This window comes from Paramormyrops kingsleyae, chromosome 22, assembly GCF_048594095.1.
Source record: "Paramormyrops kingsleyae isolate MSU_618 chromosome 22, PKINGS_0.4, whole genome shotgun sequence".
Lineage (NCBI taxonomy): Eukaryota > Metazoa > Chordata > Actinopteri > Osteoglossiformes > Mormyridae > Paramormyrops > Paramormyrops kingsleyae.
In genome coordinates, this window is record NC_132818.1 from 17,307,648 (window position 1) to 17,319,549 (window position 11,902).

Genomic DNA, 11,902 nt, shown 5'->3' on the forward strand with positions numbered 1-11,902 from the left:
ATAATAATAAATTTTTATAATCATTAATAAAGTCATCATTCTTAAGCATGTTAAATACACATGAAAATGTCACAATAAATTTCAATTAATCAGGCAGTAAAGGAAATACACATACAGAAAGTATTACAATGTCCTGAGCAACATTTAAAGAGAAACACACTATACTATAATGACATTATATTGTAAATGGCCATAATGTATAAAATTAGCCTGCTGTATGCATGCAGTCCCTTGTGTGGCAGTTTGACTACTGCCATTTGCAGAAGCAGCCTTAGTACACCAATATAGGATATAATATAGAACCCTTTGGTGAAGTGCCTTAGCCCAAAATAATGTGTGGTTTGTGTCAGATGGTCTAAGTAGTCGGTAGAAATAGGCACCTGCATACCTAATATTTTAAGTCTCGATCATAAAAGTTAAGCTTACTTTATAATACCTCAATAAACACATGCTGTCTTCTATATTTAAAACAACAGTGGCTTACTCCATTTGTAAAGTATTCTTTTAGACATGAGAAGCCCTGAAATAATTAAATGGCATTAATGAAATAGAGGACAAACTGCACCTGCTGGCAAATCCATAAAAAATAATCCAAAAAAGTGCAACATAAATAGAGCACCATCTCCACCTACTGGCCAATTTAATACAAAAATGTGAAAAATCTGCAATATATTCTGCCTGGCTTATAAATGAAATCTGATAAGTTTCTATAAGTCAAATAGCAGAAAAATTAAAGGAGCTTAAAAATATGGACTGAGGTGAAGAGAAAGTTAACAAGTCTTTGAAAGTATTATGAAGGATATTTCAGCTGAATTAGCCAAGGTAGGTATTAGACATACTAGGACAATAGCTGAACCACTCCCGTTTGACTGATCGCCACCAAACTTGGAAGGTCTGTCTGAAGTCCAGTGATACCGAAGTGAATCAAATTTTGTATGGATTGGATGAAGCATGCCTGAGATTTAGCTGTTTGAATGAAATGGGAATGGAAATGGTGTGGCCAGCAGGTGGAGTCAGCGCTCCATTTTAGAAATGCTATTAAATGCTTTCAGACCTTCTCATTTGAAATGAAGTCTGATAATGCTGTATAAGGCAAATTGGTGAAAAATTTAAGGAAATTAAAAATATGGACTGAGGTGAAGGGAAAGATAACAATTCTTTGAAGGTTTTATGAGGAATAAGGACATTTCAGGTGAATCTGCTAAGGTGGGTCTTAGACATATATGGACAGTGGCTGTCGCGCCCCCGTTTGACCGATTGGCACCAAAATTGGAGGGTCTGTCTGAGGTCCCTTACTCCATTAGGCCGTCAAATTTGATGAGGATTGGCTGAAGCACGGCTGAGATTTAGATGGTTGATTGAAATGAGCATGGATATGGTGCAGGTTTGTTGTAGCCGGTGGCCATAGCATACAGGTCAAGATATTTTTATGAATTATCCATAAGGGCAATGTCCTGATTGATGTACTACCAGAATGACCTACTTGGGCTGGACATTGTAGAAGTTACAGTAATATGTTATTTATTAAGTCTTTAAACATCACAAGGGAATGAAAATGACTATCATTGGGCATTGCATATGTCTTGATTTGGCATGACTCACAGAACTAGCAGTACAAAATATTTTAACCAGTAATATGTCACTAGAACAGAAATGAGATAAATGTAAGTTGAACTGATTTTCAAGGTTTATACAGACATGTTATATTGTTGTAGCGCCCCCATTTGACCGATTGGCACCAAAATTGGAGGGTCTGTCTGAGGTCCCTTACTACATTAGGCCATCAAATTTGATGAGGATTGGCTGAAGCACGGCTGAGATTTAGATGGTTGATTGAAATGAGCATGGAAATGGTGCAGGTTGGATGTAGCTGGTGGCCATAGCATACAGGTAGGTCAAGTAGCCACCGAAACTGGGTTTGAACCGGTAACTCTCTGATCACAAGCATGCAGGCTTAGCCCACTGTGCCACATGCTGCATTTGGTAAGATGGGGAAATCGGTAGACTCCTTCCTACCTGACCTGGTAACTCATTTTAGCTGAATTAGCATAGGTTGGTCTTAGACAAATATAAACAGTGGCCGTAGCGCTCCCGTTTGACCGATTGACACGAAATTTGGAATGTGTCCCTGTGATACAGCCCTACATCAGAGAGAGAAATTTGGTAATGATTAGCCAAAGCATGCCTGAGATATAGCTGTCTGAGTGAAATAGGCGAGGCACCAGTACAGTCAGGGTGTCCCTGGTGGCCATACCTTACCGAAAGTTTATGTTTTTTCTCTAAATGTTTAAAAGGACTGTCTGCTGATTAGAATGACATCAGACTTATGTTGATTGGCTGAAAATCATAGGATGGTAATGAAAAAGCCTGTTTTTAGAAAAATAAAAAATTGTGCAATAATGCAAAGATGCAGAGAAAAGCTCTATATGTTGTTTGATTTGTCATGACATAGTGGATTAGAATGGCAATAAATTTCAACTGTAGGCATGACAGTTCTGAAGATATAGGCAGAAATGTAAATCAGGGCACTGTAGCGCCCCCATGTGGCCGAGTGAGGTGTCCTTTGCATGGTGGGCTGCGGGTCAGAGGACAAATATAGCACCGAAATTTGGTCTAGATTGGTCATTGATAAGCCTGTCAAATGGCTGCTTGATTTTGATTGGCTGATGGCGGCCACTCTTTAAGGAAAAATGACTGCCATTGTATGTGGCTGATGTCAGGCTGGGCCCTAGTACATATCTGCCAAATTTCAGTTAGATTGGCAAAGGCAGTCAGGAGATATTGCCAGTTTTTAATTGTAGCGCCCCCTATGGACGAAATGCGGCCCGCCTCGGACCGTGTCCCCAGAATGGTGTAGGGAGGTAGCATTTCAAATTTGGTGAAGGTAGGCCAAGGCACGGCCAAGTTATAGCCGTCAGACCAAAACGGGCCAAATTTGGACATTGTTTGGGCGTGGCTAATGGCCGTAGGATATAAAAATGTCTGAATTTTGTTAATGATTCTTGATCAGCTGGGAATTCTGATTCGTCTGACACCTCATTTGTCTGATTTGGTAGGACAAGGCAGGACTTGAAGGAAAAAGTATGATTTGCAAATTATGCAAATTAGCAAAAAATCTAAGTAGGCGGATCTTCATGGTCCCATTGACTTTTTGGTAGGGCATGGCTGTCTGCATCAGGAGAAAAAAGAATTTCGAAGGTAGGACAAACAGGACAGGAGATATCGTCCAAAACGTGTTGGGGGGCGCTACGGCGCCCCCCTCTGGCTGAGTCGGACGCGTCGGACAAGCTGAGTAGTGGGTAGGAATTGCAATCATCATACCAAATTTGGTCGGCCTAGGACTTACGGTTTAGGCTGGGCATTCAGTTTTACGGCAGAAAAATAATAATAATAACAAGCAGTTACGAATGGGTCCAAAGCGTAGGACAATCGGACTGATAGGACAGTAGAGGAATAAGGGCAGAGATCCGGCGGCCAGGGTAGTAAAAAGTCAGACAGAATTAGACTGCCATAACAGGATGCAGATTTAGCATAGCTCTAATGCGACAGGAGATGTAGGGCAAACCGTAGAGGAGGATACCAACAAGTCAGACAGAACTACAGGTCAGCAGATGTCAGACAGAAGAGAACTTGTTTCGGTCAGATGGTTTGAGTAGAAGGTAGAAATCATGATGTAGATTGTTTAGTGTCGGTCTAACAGGTCAGGAAATGTAGGACAGAATGTAGAACCCTGGGGTGTAGTGCCTGAACCTGACTGAATGCATTGTTTTGGTCAGATGGTCTGAGTAGTAGGTAGAAATCAGGATATAGATTAGTTAGTATCGGTCTAACAGGTCAGAAAATGTAGGACAGAATGTAGAACCCTGTGGTGGAGTGCCTTAGCCTGACTTAATGCATGGTTTTGGTCAGATGGCCTGACTAGTTGGTAGATTTAGGCACCTTCATACCTGGTCTGGTAAGTCTAGATATTACAGAGTTGATTTTTTATACTGCCTGTGTAAACATAGGCTGCGTTGCATATTCTTAACAAAGTGCTGAGTTGCAGGAGTGTGACATGTAACAGCAGTAATATCATGCTGTATCATATTCTAGGTTGTACATTTAGACAGGAGAAAGGCTAAAAGTATTGAAGGCATTATTTAAATGGAGCGCTGACTCCACCTGCTGGCCAATGTATTATAAAATTGTAATTGCTGCAGTGTACACAGCCTGAAGAAAGATCAAAGTTTGAAAGATTTGTAAAAGTCAAATGGCAGGAAAATATAAGCAGATTAAAAATATGGACTTAGATGAAGGGAATGTCTTAGAGGAATGTCATACGAGGAAAGGTTATTTGAGCTAAATCTGTTCAGCCTCAAGCAAAGGAGACTGAGGGGGGACATGATCCAGGTCTATAAGATTCTAACAGGTTTGGATGCTGTTCAACCGAATAGTTACTTCAGCATTAGTTCAAATACAAGAACTCGTGGCCATAGGTGGAAATTAGCGGGAGAACATTTCAAACTGGATTTAAGGAAGCACTTCTTTACACAGCGTGTAGTCAGAGTATGGAATAGTCTTCCTGATAACGTAGTGCAAGCTGAATCCTTGGGTTCCTTTAAATCAGAGCTAGATAAGATTTTAACAACTCTGAGCTATTAGTTAAGTTCTCCCCAAGCGAGCTCGATGGGCCGAATGGCCTCCTCTCGTTTGTATAGTTCTTATGTTCTTATGTTCTTATGAAAGGTGATTAATATTTTAATTTTTAAATAAACAATAAGCAGATCTCAGCTGCATTAACCAAGGTTGGTCTTAGACATATTAGAACAGCGGCTGTAGCACCCCAATTTGACCGATTGCCACCAAACTTGGAAGGTCTGTCTGTAGTCCAGTGACACAGAAGCGAGTCAAATTTTGTAAGGATTTGATGAAGCATGCCAGAGATATAGCTGTTTGATTGAAATGTGTATGGAAATGGTGTGGCCAGCAGGTGGAGGCAGCGCTCCATTTTTGAAATTCCATTTAATACTTTCAGGCCTTCTTATGTGTAAATTAAGTCTGATAATGTTCTATGAGGCAAATCGGTGAAAAATGAAAGTGAATAAAAAATATGGACTCAGGTGAAGGGAAAGGTAACAATTTTTTCAAGGTTTTATGAGAAATAAGGACATTTCAGCTGAATTTGCTAAGGTGGGTCTTAGACATATATGGACAGTGGCTGTAGCGCCCCCGTTTGACCAATTGGCACCAAAATTGGAGGGTCTGTCTGATGTCCCTTACTACATTAGGCTGTCAAATTTGATGAGGATTGGCTGATGCACGGCTGAGTTTTAGATGGTTGATTGAAATGAGCATGGATATGGTGCATGTTTGGTGTAGCTGGTGGCCATAGCATACAGGTAGGTCAAGATATTTTTATGAATTATCCATAAGGGCAATGTCCTGATTGATGTACTACCAGAATGACCTACTTGGGCTGGACATTGTAGAAGTTACAGTAATATGTTATTTATTAAGCTTTTAAACATCACAAGGGAATGAAAATGACTATCATTGGGCATTGCATATGTCTTGATATGGCATGACTCACAGAACTGGCAGTACAAAATATTTTAACCAGTAATATGTCACAATAACAGAAATGAGATAAATGTAAGTTGAACTGCTTTTCAAGGTTTATACAGACATGTTATATTGTTGTAGCGCCCCCGTTTGACCGATCGGCACCAAATTTGGAGGGCCCTTCCGGACTACTATTCTACAGGATATGTTAAAGTTTGGTGATGATTGGCTGAGGCAGGCCTGAGATATAGCTGTCGGATTGAATTGGGCATGGCACCTGTATGATTTGTGTGTGGCTGGTGACTATACCTCATGGAAAGTTTATGATTTTTTTATGAATTATTTATTATGACTGTCTCCTGATTTAAATGATACCAGATTTGTGTAGGTTTGGTGAAAATCCTAGGAGGTTAACGAAATGTCTTGTTTTCAGACCAATATGAATTATGAAAAAACGCAAAGATGCAGAAGCAAGTTCTACATGTTGTTTGATTTGGCATGTCGTACTGAATTGACCTGGCAATAAATGTCGATTGTAGGCTTCACCGTTCTCGAGAAATAGGCAGAAATGCAAATGTTGTCACTGTAGCGCCCCTATCTGGCCAAGTGAGGTGTCCTTTGCATGGTGGGCTGCGGGTCAGAGGACAAATATACCACCAAAATTTGGTATAGATTGGTCATTTATAAGCCTGTCAAATGCCTGCTTGATTTTGATTGGCCGATGGCGGCCACTATTTAAGGAATGATGACTGCCATAGTATGTGACTGACCACAGGCTGGGTGCTAGTACATATCTGCCAAATTTCAGTTAGACTGGCAAAGGCAGTCAGGAGATATTGCCAGTTTTTAGTTGTAGCGCCCCCTATTGACGAAATGCGGCCCGCTTTGGACCGTGTCCCCAGAATGGTGTAGGGAGGTAGCATTTCAAATTTGGTCAAGGTAGGCCAAGGCACGGCCAAGTTATAGCCATCAGACCAAAATGGGCCAAATTTGGACATTGTTTGGGCGTGGCTATTGGCCATAGGATATAAAAATGTCTGAATTTTGTTGATGATTCTTGATCAGCTGAAAATTCTGATTCGTCTGACACCTCATTTGTCTGATTTGGTAGGACAAGCCAGGACTTTAAGGAAAAAGTATGATTTGCAAATTATGCAAATTAGCAAAAAATCTAAGTAGGCGGAGCTTCATGGTCCCAATGACTTTTTGGTAGGGCATGGCTGTCTGTATCAGGAGAAAAAAGAATTTTGAAGGTAGGACAAACAGGACAGGAGATATCATCCAAAACGTGTTATGGGGCGCTACGGCGCCCCCCTCTGGCTGAGTCGGACGGGTCGGAAAACCTGAGTAGTGGGTAGGAATTCCAATCATCGTACCAAATTTGGTAGGCCTAGGACTTACGGTTTAGGCTGGGCATTCAGTTTTAGGGCAGAAAAATAATAATAATAACAAGCAGTTACGAAAGGGTCCAAAGCGGAGGACGATCGGACTGGTAGGACAGTAGAGGAATAACAGCAGAGAACCGGTGGCCAGGGTAGTAGAAAGTCAGACAGAATTAGACTGCCATAACAAGATAGGCGATGTAGGACAGAGCTGGACGGTCTCAGTAGTTTGCAGACATTATGATGTAGATGCTTTTTGTGCAGGTGTAACAGGCCAGTCAACATCAGAGAGTACACTGTGAACATCAGGATACCTAGCTGAAATAGCATCCTAAGCTGGGTTCGAACCGGCGACCCTCTGATTACAGGCACACAGGATTAGCACACTGAGCCATCCGCTCCTGTGGGTAAGATGAGTGAGATCAGTAGACACCTTCCTACCTGATCTGGTAACTCATTATAGCTGAATTAGACTAGGTGAGGTTTAGACAAATATGGACAGTGGCTATAGCGCTCCCGTTTGACCTATTGACACGAAAATTGGAGGGTCTCTCTGCGGTACAGCCTTTCATCCGAGATAGATATTTGGAAATGATTGGCTGAAGAGTGCATGATATATAGCTGTCTGATTGAAATGGACGTGGCACCAGTAGAGTCAGGTTGTGGCTGGTGGCCATACCTTACCAAAAGTTTCATTTTTTTCTCTAAATCTTTAAAAGGACTATCTTCTGATTTGAAGGACAACAGATGTATGTAGGTTTGTTGAAAATCAAAAGAGGTTAACAAGAAAAGCTGTTTTCAGACAAATATAATATATGTAAAAATAGAAAGAGGGAGAACCAAGTTATATATGTTGTTAGATTAGTCATGACATAGTTAATTGTAGTCACAATAAATTTCAACTGCAGGCTTGACAGTTCTGTAGATATAGGCATAAATGCAAATCGGGGTGCTGTAGCGCCCCCATGACTGACTGTGATGGGTCAATGGGACTGAGTAGTGGGTAGGAATAGGAATCTTGTTGCCAAATTTGGTCAGCCTAGGACTTACTGGTTAGGCTGGGCATTAAGTTTTAGGGAAGAAAAATAATTATTGTTTAACCATCTGAAGTAGTGCCTTAGCACGTCTAAATTAACAATAATATAAGCTTCACTGATCCTCGTGAGGAAAACGCCTTCACGTCCCCCCAGCTCACTTCACGGAGGATATGCTGTGCACATCGGGCTGCCTACCTCGAGTACCTACCAAAGCTGGGTTCGAACCTGTGACCCTCTGATTACAAGCATACAAGTTTAGCCCACTGAGCCACCTGCTGCTGTGAGTAAAACGGGTGTGATCAGTAGACACCTTCCTACCTGATCTGGTAACTCATTTTACCTCAATGAGCCTAGGTGGGTCTTAGATGTATATAGACAGTGGTGTAGCACTGCCGATTGACCGATCGACAAGAAATTTGGAGGTTCTCTCTGGGGTACAGTCCTACATCAGTGAGCCAAATTTTGTAATGATTGGCTGAAGCATCCCTGAGATATAGCTGTCTGATTGAAATGGGCAAGACAACAGTACAGTCAGGGTGTGGCTGGTGGCTGTATCTTACTGAAAGTTTAAGTTTTTTCTCTAAATCTTTAAAAGGACTGTCTCCTGGTTTGAATGACACCAGATTTATGTATGTTTGGCGAAAATCCTACGAGGTTAACAAAATAACCTATTTTCAAACAACTATAAATCATGCAAAAAAGCAATGATGGAGAACCAAGTTCTATATGCAGTTGAAATTCGTCATGACAGTGAATTGGACTGGCAATAAATTTCAACTGTAGGCTTGACAGGTCTGTAGATATAGGCATAAATGCAAATCGTGGTGCTGTAGCGCCCCCATCTGACTGACTGGGACGGGTCAGTGAGACTGAGTAGTGGGTAGGAATAGCAATCTTGTTGCCAAATTTGGTCAGTCTAGGTCTTACGGTTTAGGCTGGGCATTAAGTTTTAGGGAAGAAAAATAATTATTGTTCAACGCTCTGTAGTAGTGCCTGAGCAGGTCTTAATTAACAATAATATAAGCTTCATTGACCTGCGTGGGGAAAACGCCTTCACGTCTCCCCAGCTCACTTCACGGAGGGTATGCTGTGCACATCAGGCTGCCTAGCTTGAGCACCCACCGAAGCTGGGTTCGAACCTGCGACCCTCTGATTACAAGCATACAAGTTTAGCCCACTGAGCCACCCGCTGCTGTTGGTAAAACGGGAGAGATCGCTGGACACCTTCCTACCTGATCTGGAAACTCATTTTACCTCAATGAGCCTAGGTGGGTCTTAGATGTATATGGACAGTGGCGTAGCGCTCCTGATTGACCGATTGACATGAAATTTGTATGGTCTCTCTGTGGTACAGTCCTACATCAGTGAGCCAAATGTTGTAATGATTGGCTGAAGCATCCCTGAGATATAGCTGTCTGATTGAAATAGGCAAGACATCAGTACAGTCAGGGTGTGGCTGGTGGCTTTATCTTACCGAAAGTTTAAGTTTTTTCTGTAAATCTTTAAAAGGACTGTCTTCTGATTTGAATGACACCAGATTTAAGGATGTTAAGCAAAAATCCTAGGAGGTTAACAAAAAAACCTGTTTTCAAAACATCTGCAAATCATGCAAGAAGGCAAAGATGTAGAACCAAGATCTATATGCAGTTTGATTTGTCAGGACATAGTGAATTGGACTGGCAATAAATTTCAACTGTAGGCTTGACAGGTCTGGAGATATAGGCATAAATGCAAATCGGGGTGCTGTAGCGCCCCCATCTGACTGACTGGGATGGGTCAGTGGGACTGAGTAGTGGGTAGGAATAGGAATCTTGTTGCCAAATTTGGTCAGTCTAGGACTTACGGTTTAGGCTGGGCATTCAGTTTTAGGGAAGAAAAATAATTATTGTTCAACCCTCTGTAGTAGTGCCTGAGCACGTCTAAATTAACAATAATAGAAGTTTCATTGATGCTCGTGGGGAAAACGCCTTCACATCTCCCCAGCTCACTTCACGGAGAGTATGCTGTGCACATCGGGCTGCCTAGCTCGAGTACCCACCGAAGCTGGGTTCGAACCTGCGACCCTCTGATTACAAGCATACAAGTTTAGCCCACTGAGCCACCCGCTGCTGTGAGTAAAACGGGTGGGATCAGTAGACACCTTCCTACCTGATCTGGTAACTCATTTTACCTCAATGAGCCTAGGTGGGTCTTAGATGTATTTTGACAGTGGCGTAGCGCTCCTGATTGACCGATCGACACGAAATTTGGAGGGTCTCTCTGTGGTACAGTCCTACATCAGTGAGCCAAATTTTGTAATGATTGGCTGAAGAATTCCTGAGATATAGCTGTCTGATTGAAATGGGCAAGACATCAGTACAGTCAGGGTGTGGCTGGTGGCTGTATCTTACCGAAAGTTTAAGTTTTTTCTGTAAATCTTTAAAAGGACTGTCTCCTGATTTGAATGACATCAGATTTATGGATGTTAGGCGAAAATCCTAGGATGTTAACAAAAAAACCTGTTTTCAAAACATCTGTAAATCATGCAAGAAGGCAAAGATGTAGAACCAAGATCTATATGCAGTTTGATTTGTCAGGACATAGTGAATTGGACTGGCAATAAATTTCAACTGTAGGCTTGGCAGTTCTGGAGAAATAGGCAGAAATGTTGAGGGGGGCGCTATCGCGCCCCCATCTGGCCTAGTGAGGTGTCCTTTACAGGGAGGGCTGAGGGTCAGAGGACAAATATACCACCAAAATTTGATTTAGATTGCTCATCGTTAAGCCTGTCAAATAGCTGCTTGATTTTGATTGGCCGATGGCGGTCACTCTTTAAGGACTAATGACTGCCATTGTACATGACTGACCTCAGGCTGCGTCCTAGTACATACCTGCCAAATTTCAGTTGGATTGGCCGAGGCAGTCAGGAGATATTGGCAGTTTTTAGTTGTAGCGCCCCCTATGGATGAAATGCGGCCCCCCTTGGACCGTGTCCCCAGAATGATGTCCGGAGGTAGAATTTCAAATTTGGTAGAGGTAGGCCAAGGCAAGGCCAAGTTATAGCTGTTAGAGCAAAATGGGCCAAATTTGGGAATTCTTTGGGCGTGGCTAATGGCCATAAAATACATAAATGTCTAAATTTTTTTAGAAATTCTTGATGAGCTCAGAGTTCTGATTAGTTTGACACCTCATTTGTCTGATTTGGTAGGACAAGCTATGACTTTAAGAGATAAGTAGTATTTGCAAAATATGCAAATTAGCAAAAAATCTAAATAGGCGGAGCTTCATGGTCCCATTGACTTTTTGGTATGGCATGGCCGTCTGAATCAGCAGAAAAAAGAATTTCGATTGTAGGACAAACAGGACAGGAGTTATCGACCGAAACGTGTTGGGGGGCGCTATGGCGCCCCCCTCTGGCTGAGTCGGACGGGTCGGACAACCTGAGTAGTGGGTAGGAATTCCAATCATCGTACCAAGTTTGGTCAGCCTAGGACTTACGGTTTAGGCTGGGCATTCAGTTTTAGGGAAGAAAAATAATAAAAACTAGAAACTGCAAGCAGTTACGAAAGGGTCCAAAGCAAAGGATGATCGGACTGGTAGGACAGGCAGAGAACCGGCGGCCAGGGTAGTAGAAAATCAGACAGAATAACATGGTAGGAGATGTAGGACAGAACAGGACGGTCTCAGTAGTAGGCAGACATTACGATGGAGATGCTTTCATGCAGGAGTAACAGGCCAGTCAACATCATAGAGTACACTGTGCACATCAGAATACCTAGCTGAAATCTCAACCTAAGCTGGGTTCGAACCGGCGACCGTCTGATTACAGGCACACAGGATTAGCACACTGAGCCACCCGCTGCTGTTGGTAAAACGGGAGAGATCACTGGACACCTACCTACCTGATCTGGTGACACATTTTAGCTGAATTAGCCTTGGTTGGTCTTAGATATATAGAGACAG